The sequence below is a fragment of the Arachis ipaensis genome, chromosome B05 (assembly GCF_000816755.2).
Source record: "Arachis ipaensis cultivar K30076 chromosome B05, Araip1.1, whole genome shotgun sequence".
Lineage (NCBI taxonomy): Eukaryota > Viridiplantae > Streptophyta > Magnoliopsida > Fabales > Fabaceae > Arachis > Arachis ipaensis.
This window is the reverse complement of record NC_029789.2, coordinates 63,029,599-63,039,027: the sequence shown is the minus strand read 5'-3', so window position 1 is coordinate 63,039,027 and position 9,429 is coordinate 63,029,599.

Sequence of the window (9,429 nt, the reverse complement as noted above, 5' to 3'; positions counted from 1 at the left end):
CACACATCTAAACTGTGGTTGGATGCCCAACCCAGTGAGAGTTTTGACTCTTGGAAAAAGCTTGTTAATACTTTTCTGGCTAAGTTCTTTCCTCCTCAAAGGATGAGCAGGATTAGAGTGAAAGTTCAAACCTTCAGACAAAGAGAAGGTGAATCCCTCTATGAAGTTTGGGAAAGATACAAGTAGCTGATCAGGAGATGTCCTCCTGACATACTCTCAGAATGGTCCATCATAAGCGTGTTCTATGATGGCTTGTCTAATATATCCAAGATGTCCTTGGATAGCTCTACAGGTGGATCACTCCACTTGAAGAAAACACCTGCAGAAGCAATAGAACTCATTGAAATGGTTACTAACAACCAGTTCATGTACACTTCTGAAAGAAACCATGTTAACCATGGAATCTCTCAAAAGAAAGGAGTTCATGAAGTTGAGAATCTAAATGCCATCTTGGCTCAGAATAAGATCTTGACCCAATAGGTCAACATGATCTCTCAACATCTGACTGGAATGCAAACTGCAGCTGGCAGTAATCAGGAAGCTTCTTCTGAAGAAAAAGCTTATGATCCTGACCAACCCACCATGGAGGAGGTGAATTACATGGGAGAACCCTATGAAAACACCTACAATCCTTCATGGAGGAACCATCCTAATCTCTCATGGAAGGATCAACAGAAACCTCAGCAAAGTTTCAATAACAATCAAGGTGGAAGGAACCAGAATAGGTTCAATAAAAAACCACCATTCCCATCTTCTCAAGAGAATATGGAAACCTCTAAGCAGAGCCTCTTTGACTTAGTAACTCTGGTTTCTAGCCTCTCTAAGACCACTCAGTTTCATTAATGAAACAAGGTCCTCCATTAGAAACTTGGAGGTATAAGATGGTCAACTGAGTAAGAGGATCCCTGAGATTCCTCCTAAATCTCTTCCCAGTAATACTGAGGTTAATCCTAGAGAAGAGTGCAAGCCCATAACCTTGGAGGTAGAGGCCGAACCAGAGGAGATTGGGAAGGCATTGAGCGCCAGTGAAGAAGCCTTCACTGGGCGTTCAACGCCCACAATGGCAGCAACCCTGGCATTAAACACCAGTGAGGACCCCCTCACTGGGCATTTAACGCCCATCCTGGCAGAAAAGCTGGCGTTGAACGCCAGCCAGGTAGCACTAGCTGGGCATTCAACGCCCAAACAAACCAGCTTTCTGGCGCTAAACGCTAGTGAAGAACCCCTCATTGGGCATTCAATGCCCAACCATGCAGCCATTCTGGCACTGAACGCCAGTGAGGAACCCATCACTGGGCGTTCAACACCCATTCACCCAAGGAAGCTGGCGTTGAACGCCAGTCAGGGTGGACAGCAAGGGCGTTCAATGTCCAATAAGCTGACAGAGCTGGCATTGAATGCCAGTCAAAGCATACCCTTTGAGTGCTCAAGGCCTACTCAAGAACCCTCTAGCCCAGAACCAAAGGAAACCACAAAGACTATTGGGGTTCCTTTGAATACACTTCTGCAGTGCATGAGTTCTGATGACTACTCATCCTCAGATGAGGATGAGAATACTAGGGAAGAGTAAATTGCTCATTTCCTAGGAGCTTTTATGAAGCTGAATACCAAGTTATTTGGTAGAAAGCTAATGGAGGAAAAACCTCCACTGCTTACCAAAGAACTTCATGCTTTGGTTCAGCAAGAGCTACCTTAGAAGCTTCCAAATCTTGGACGCTTTTTAATTCCTTGCACCATAGGCACTATGACTTTTGAAAAGGCTCTGTGTGACTTAGGGTCAAGCATTAACCTCATGCCACTCTCTGTAATGGAGAAACTGGGCATCATTATGGTAAAATCTGCAAACATCTCTTTAGAGATGGCAGACAAGATAATGAAGAAGCCACATGGCTTAGTAGAGGATGTCCTGGTAAATGTTGAAAACCACTACATCCCTGCGAACTTCATTATCTTGGATATTGGAGAGGATGAGGATGACTGTGTCATCCTTGAGAGACCCTTCTTAGCTACTGCAAAAGCCATGATCAATGTAGCTAAGGGAGAAATGATTTTCCAATTAGGAGAGGACTATATCTTATTTAAGATGTCCAATCCCAATTCTCCCTCTGATAAGAAAGAGACAACTGTGCAACACCTAGTGTGCCAACCCTCTCTTTCTGTACAGAGCTCTGCAGAGCCCCCAAACATCAATTCTAAGTTTGGTGTTGGGCAGCCATCAACAAGCTCTAAGCACAAAGGTACTAAAAAGAAAGTACCTAAAGGCTGAAGGGACAAGAAAGTCCCAACTGAAGGACTCTTACCTGGCATGAAAGTTGTCTTCACTAAGAAGCCAGTCCTACCACATACAGTGAGTCGTGTCCTATCTCTAGAGCATGTAGAGCTCATTCACAAGAGGACAGGAAGAAGATTCACTGCAAGGGGCAAAAATCTGAGCCCATACTCACCTCCATAAGGAGCTAAAGGTCAAGCTAGTGACGTTAAAAGAGCGCTTGTTGGGAGGCAACCCAACCCTACTCAACCATATTTATTTTATTTTTCTATCAATTATTAGAGTCATGATCATATGCATCAGTCAAGAGATAGAAGTTCATAGCAGTGAAAATAGAGCACTCTAGATGGAGTGTCAAAGTTGAACGCCAGTGAAGAAGCCCTCACTAGGCGTTCAACGCCCCTCATGGGAAGCATTGCTGGCGTTGAATGCCAGCCAGGGAGCAGCCCCTGGGTGTTCAAACGCTAGTGCAGAGAAGCAGGGAATCTAAATTCCCTAGCCTCTCAGGATTAGTGGGTCCCACAGCATCTTTCACCTACCCCACTTATTCCCACCTACTTTCACACTTCCCAATACACAGTTTCCTATAAACCCTAGCCCAATCACATCCATACCACTTCCCCATGACCATCATAACTCCTACTTACCTCCACCCACTTCAAAATCAAATTTTCCACACAAAACCCACCCTATGGCCGAACCTACCCACTCCCTACTCCTATAAATACCCCTTTCCATCACTCTTCCTACACACACCTTTCATATACTACTACACCCACAAAGGCCGACCCTCTCTCTCCCTCTATATCCTTCTATTTTCTTCTTCATCTTCTTCTACTCCATTCTTCTCTTATACTTATTTTTGCTCGAGGATGAGCAAAGTTTTAAATTTGGTGTAGGAAAAGTATAGCTTTTTTTCTTTTCATTACCATTCATGGCACCCAAGGTTGGAGACTCCTCTAGAAAGAGGAAAGGAAAGGCAGTAGCCAATCCCTCTGAATCTTGGGAGATGGAAAGATTCATCACCAAAGCCCACCAAGACCACTTCTATGAAGTAGTGGCTGAGAAGAAAGTGATCCCTGAGGTCCCTTTCATGCTCAAGAAGAATGAGTATCCAGAAATTCGAAGAGAGATCCGGAGAAGAGGTTTGGATGTCCTAACCAATCCCATCTAAGATGTTGGGATTCTTATGGTGCAAGATTTCTATGCTAATGCATGGGTTACTAAAAACTATGACACTAGTGTGAACCCAAATCCAAGGAATTGGATCACCATGGTCCGAGGAAGAATCTTAGATTTCAGTCCGAAAAGTGTGAGGTTGGCGTTCAACTTGCCTCTATTGCAAGGAGATCCTCATCCTTACACTAGGAGAGTAAACTTTCATAAGAGATTGGATCAAGTGCTCTCAGACATCTGTGTGGAATGAGCATAGTGGAAAAGGGATTCCCAAGGCAAGCCCATTCAGTTAAGAAGGGTTTACCTAATGCCCTCAGCTAGAGGATGGTTGGAATTCATCCAAAGATCCATCATCCCTACTAGCAATTGGTCAGAAGTGACTGTTGACAGAGCCATCATGATTCACTACATCATGATTGGAACTGAGGCGGAAGTACATGAGGTGATTCCTCAAGAATTGTACAAGGTAGCTGAGAAGCCTCACACGAATACCAGGTTGGCATTCCCACACCTCATGATATGTGCTTCAAATTTCATGATATGAAGAGTTCGAGTGTTATTTAGAAGATTTTATTAGTTTACATTTTTAGTATGTTTTAATTTAATTTGATGTATTTTGATTTTATTTATTTAATTATTAGATTGGGCCTTATGTTTATGGACTTTAGGGTTTTCTTTGTTTTAACCTAATAAGAGGTTATAAATACCTCATTAACTATTGTAGTCGTAGTATAGAATGATTTAGAGGTTTCAAAACCCCTTTTTGGTTTCGTGATGAAACCATTGTGTGGACAATTGAGGTTGAGGAGTCCCTCTCTTGTTACATTGGGGAATTGAGTAGAAGGTTGAGGAGTCCCTTCAATTCAATTCCCAAACTATGCCGTTGACAAGTTAGGTTGAGGAGTCCCTTTCTTGTTGCGTCAAGAAATTGGGTAGAAAGTAGAGTGATTCTCTTTGTACTCAATTTCAATCTATCCTTTTTATTTTTATTTCAATTTCAATGTATTCTTTTTATTCACATGAGGTGATTCCTTAAGAATTGTACAAGGTAGCTGAGAAGCCTCACACGAATACCAGGTTGGCATTCCCACACCTCATCTGTCACCTATGCAATTCAGTTGGAATTGTCATAAATGGAGATATCTCCATTAGGGAAGATAAGCCCATCACTAAGAGGCGAATGGAGCAAACCAGAGTGCATTCACAAGAGCATGTGCATCCGCCTCATCATGAGATCCCTGAGATGCCTCAAGGGATGTATTTTCCTCCCCAAAGCTATTGGGATCAATGGCAAACTTCTCTTGGAGAATTGAGCACTAACATAGAGCAATTGAGGATGGAACATCAAGGACATGCCACCACCCTCAATGAGATAAGAGAAGGCCAAAGAGCCATAAGGGAAGACCAAAGGGCTATAAGGGAAGAGCAACAAATGCAAAGGGATGACATAGAAGAGATCAAGCATCACATTGGATCCTCAAGGAGGAGTACCAGGCGCCACCCTTAAAGGTGGATTCATTCTCTTTTACATCTTTTCTTGTTATTTTTCTATTTTCTGTCTGTTTATTTATCTGTTCTATTGTTCTAGTTGCATGATCATTTGTATTGATGTCTTAAAAGTTGTAAAATATTCCATATATCTCTCACCTTACTTAAATAATTTTTTTAAAAGAATTAAGAGATGCATGAATTTCAAGTTTAAAATAAGATTAGTTTAATTAGTTTGATGTGGTTCCATTTACTTTTGTTTTTTGAATATATGATTAAACAGTGCATATTTGAAGTTGAAATTTTAGAATGTTAGCTCTTGAAAGAATAAGAAAAAAGGAAAAAGGAAAAATACTATTGATAATCTGAAAAATCTAAAAATTGATTCTTGAAGCAAGAAAAAGCAGCAAAAGAAAAAGAAAAAGGTATGTTGCAAAAGAAAAAAATATAAATGCATGCAAAAGAGAAAGAAAAATGGCAAAAAGAAAAAGAAAAAAAATAAAAAGCAAAAAAATTCATTACTGCACAAAAATACAAAAAAAGGAGGGCAGATTGAAAAAGCCAGTAACCCTTTGAACCAAAAGGCAAGGGTAAAAGGACCCAAGGCTTTGAGCATTAATGGATAGGAGGGCCCAAAGGAATAAAATTCTGGCCTAAGCGGCTAAACCAAGCTGTCCCTAACCATGTGCTTGTGGCGTGAAGGTGTCAAGTGAAAAGCTTGAGACTGAGCGGTTAAAGTCATGGTCCAAAGTGAAAAGAGTGTGCTTAAAAACTCTGGACACCTCTATCTGGGGACTCTAGCAAAGCTGAGTCACAATATGAAAAGGTTCACCCAGTTAAAGTGTCTGTGGCATTATTGTATCCGGTGGTAATACTGGAAAACAAGGTTATTTTGTTTTCAAATCTTTCTAATTTAGTTACTTATCTTCTCTCTCTTCTTTTTCAAAACTTCCTAACTATTTCCTCTCTCTTCTAATTTTCAAAAATTTTCTTCTTCTTATCTCTCTTCTATTTTCGAAATTCACTAACTAATTTTCAATTCTTTTTAATTAATTAACCTTAATTTTTGAAATAAATAAATAAATAAAATAAAAACAAAAAAATATTTTAATTCTTGTTTATCTTTTCTACTTCTAATTCTTCACCTTTCTTTATTCGAATTCTTCTTCTACTTCTTCTATCTTCATTCTTCTTTCTCTTCTTCTACCTTTCTTCATCATGGACTCAAATGGGAATGAGGAGTTCAGAAGAACTCCGGGGTCCTATACAAACCCCACTGCTGACTTCTATGGAAGAAGTATTAGCATACCACACATCAGAACAAGTAGATTTGAACTAAACCCTCAACTCATTACTATAGTGCAGCAAAACTGCCAGTACTCTGGACTTCCACAGAAAGAACCAACTGAGTTCCTGGTAGATTTCTTAAAAATTGCTGACATAATATACAATGAGGGAGTAGACCACTATTACTCTTCCCTTTTACTGTAAAGGGCCAAGCAAAGAGGTGGTTGGATAACCAGCCCAAAGATAGCTTGAAAACTTAGAAATAGTTAGTAGACAAGTTTTTAAATCAATACTTTCCTCCAAGAAAGATGACCTAGCTGAGGCTGGACATCCAAGGCTTCAAACAAGGAGATAGTGAATCTCTTTATGATGCTTGGGAGAGATATAAAAGGATGCTAAGAAAATGTCCCACTGAAATGTTTTTAGGATGGGTACAATTAGACATCTTCTACTATGGACTTTCAGACATAGCAAAAATGTCTTTGGACCACTCTGCTGGTGGATCCATACATATGAGAAAGACCATTGAAGAGGCTCGCTAGCCCAAAGATAGCTTGAAAACTTAGAAATAGTTAGTAGACAAGTTTTTAAATCAATACTTTCCTCCAAGAAAGATGACCTAGCTGAGGCTGGACATCCAAGGCTTCAAATAAGGAGATAGTGAATCTCTTTATGATGCTTGGGAGAGATATAAAAGGATGCTAAGAAAATGTCCCACTGAAATGTTTTTAGGATGGGTACAATTAGACATCTTCTACTATGGACTTTCAGACATAGCGAAAATGTCTTTGGACCACTCTGCTGGTGGATCCATACATATGAGAAAGACCATTGAAGAGGCTCGCGAGCTTATTGAGACAGTTGCCACTAATCAGCATCTGTACTCATCTGTTGAGACATCTAAAAAACGAGAGGTTAAGGTAATATCTACTGAACCTAACCCTCCAGAACAGGATGGCCTATTGACTCAGCAACTACACGCCCTTGCCCAACAACTACTGGAATTGCAAGAGGCTTTGCGAGAAACTCAAGCTTCTAACAGGAATGTAGAAGCCCAGCTAAGTTAAACAAGGCAGCATTATCTAAGCAGATAACAGAGGAATACCAGGCTATTCAACTGAGGAGTGGAAAATCCTTAAACACCCAACCTCATGATGACAAGTCATCTTAGCCTAGTTTTACTAGTCTTTTTCTTTGTTTTTATTAGGTTTTATGCACTTTCTTGCATTGTAAGTAAGTAATTTGGAGTGGAATTGCATGGTTTCTTAGAATCAATCAACCACCCTTTAATTGATACAAAATCATGAGGTTTAAGATAGATTTAATTGATAATTAATTGATTTATAAACCTTGTGAATTTTGTGATACTTTGATTGCTTGATTTGATTACTTGTAGGTGAAGAAAGAAGAAAATAAGAAAAGCGTGGCTTAGGGAGCGTGTCCAAAGGAAGCAAAAAGCGTGCCCAAGGGAAGAAAAAGCGTAGCAAAAATCAAAGAAGAGTGAAAGCTAAGTTGAGAAAGCAAACTGAGCTTCACAAGGACAAATGGGAAAGAGCAAAGCACCAAGCTTAGTTCACTTAGTCAACTGAGCACTATAGAAAGCAAGGAAACAACATGAAGCTCAGTTTACTAAGTGAGCTTTATCGGGGACTTCTCAAAATTAATTCAAGATGAAATTTCAAGGGAGGAAGCCACCAAGTTTCGAACCAATGACCCAAGGGAGGCAAGGAATGCTCCTTGCAAGGAAAATCAAGAAGAATTAGCCAAAATGCTTCCTCCAAGGTTCGAACATGGAACCACACACTACCAAGCTTGCAAGGAAAATAACACAATATGCTTGGGCCAAGTTTCGAACATGGGAACTCTTTGGAACATAAGGGAGGAGCGCTATTTAGCTTGCAAGAAAATGAGCCAAGATGCACTCTAAGAGGATCGAACCAGGAAACTCCATGAAAAGCAAGGGAGGAGCGTCCAACTCTTCCAAGAAAAATAGCCTCCACTTTCCTCCACCAGGATTCGAACCTGGGAGCTTGGAGTGCAAAGCTAGGCGCTACAATTGGGAAGCTCAGTTGGTTTTTCCAACTGAGCACTACACCCCCCATCTCCCCACATTTTGGCGCAACAAGAAGTGCACCAAGGGGCTGTGACACGCAACAAAAAGCAACAAGGAGCAAGCCTTGCGCAAGGTTGACATGGCCAAGACATAGAGCTCAGTTCAAAATTTCAACTGAGCTCTAGTGCAATTGACACAGCCAAGGCTGGGATGCGCACACAAAATTTGGCAAGCAAGGCAAGTTGGGTGCTCAGTTTGGTTTTCCAACTGAGCTGTCCCTGGGAGGTGCACTTGGGCCAAAATTCACTAAAAATCCAATTTAATTCATTTCTTCACCAAATTTTAAAGCCTACCCAAATTCTTAGATCCAAATTAGGAAGTGTATAAATAGGTGTTAGTTTGATTTAGGAAGGACTTTTGACATCTAGCATTTTTTTTACTTTCACTTTTGGCTTTCTTTTGATTTCCATTTTTGTAATTTTGAGCTTTTACTTTGAATTTGGATCTTAGAGAATTGGGAAGGAAAATTGATCTCTCTTCTTCCTTGTTCTTGCTTGAGCATTCTTTACTTCTTGTCTTGGATCTTGGGTGGAGAATTGAAGAACTTCTGTTTCAATCTCACCTTGATCTTGTTTACTTTCTGCATAATTCTAGAACTTAAATTTCGATTCTGTTTACTGCTTCCATACTTCTTTTCTTCTGCAATTTACTTTTATATTTTCATTTTGCAATTGTTCTTGTTAGATCAATGAAGGATTTGAGATCCAAACTTGTTTTCTAGTCTCTTCCACTCCTGAGATCTTCAACATCCTTTTAATTGCTGCAAATTAAGCATCAGTTTTTCTGTTTTCATTCTTCAAGCATTTTTGCTTTTCTGTTTAAGATCTACTTCAATTCAACTCACCTTTTACTCTTCTGTTTGTTGCAATTCACTTCTCCTTGTTTAAATTCTGCAATCCCAGCTCCCAATCCCTTTTATAATTCAAGCAATTTACATTTCTTACACTTTAAGATTCAGTTATTGACATTTCTTGCAATTTAATTTTCAGCTCCTTTAGTTTCTTGCTCTCTAAGTTTCTGTCATTTAATTCTCCTGCAATTTAAGATTCTGTCATTTACATTCTGCACTTTAAATTTTCCAGCAATTTACATTTCT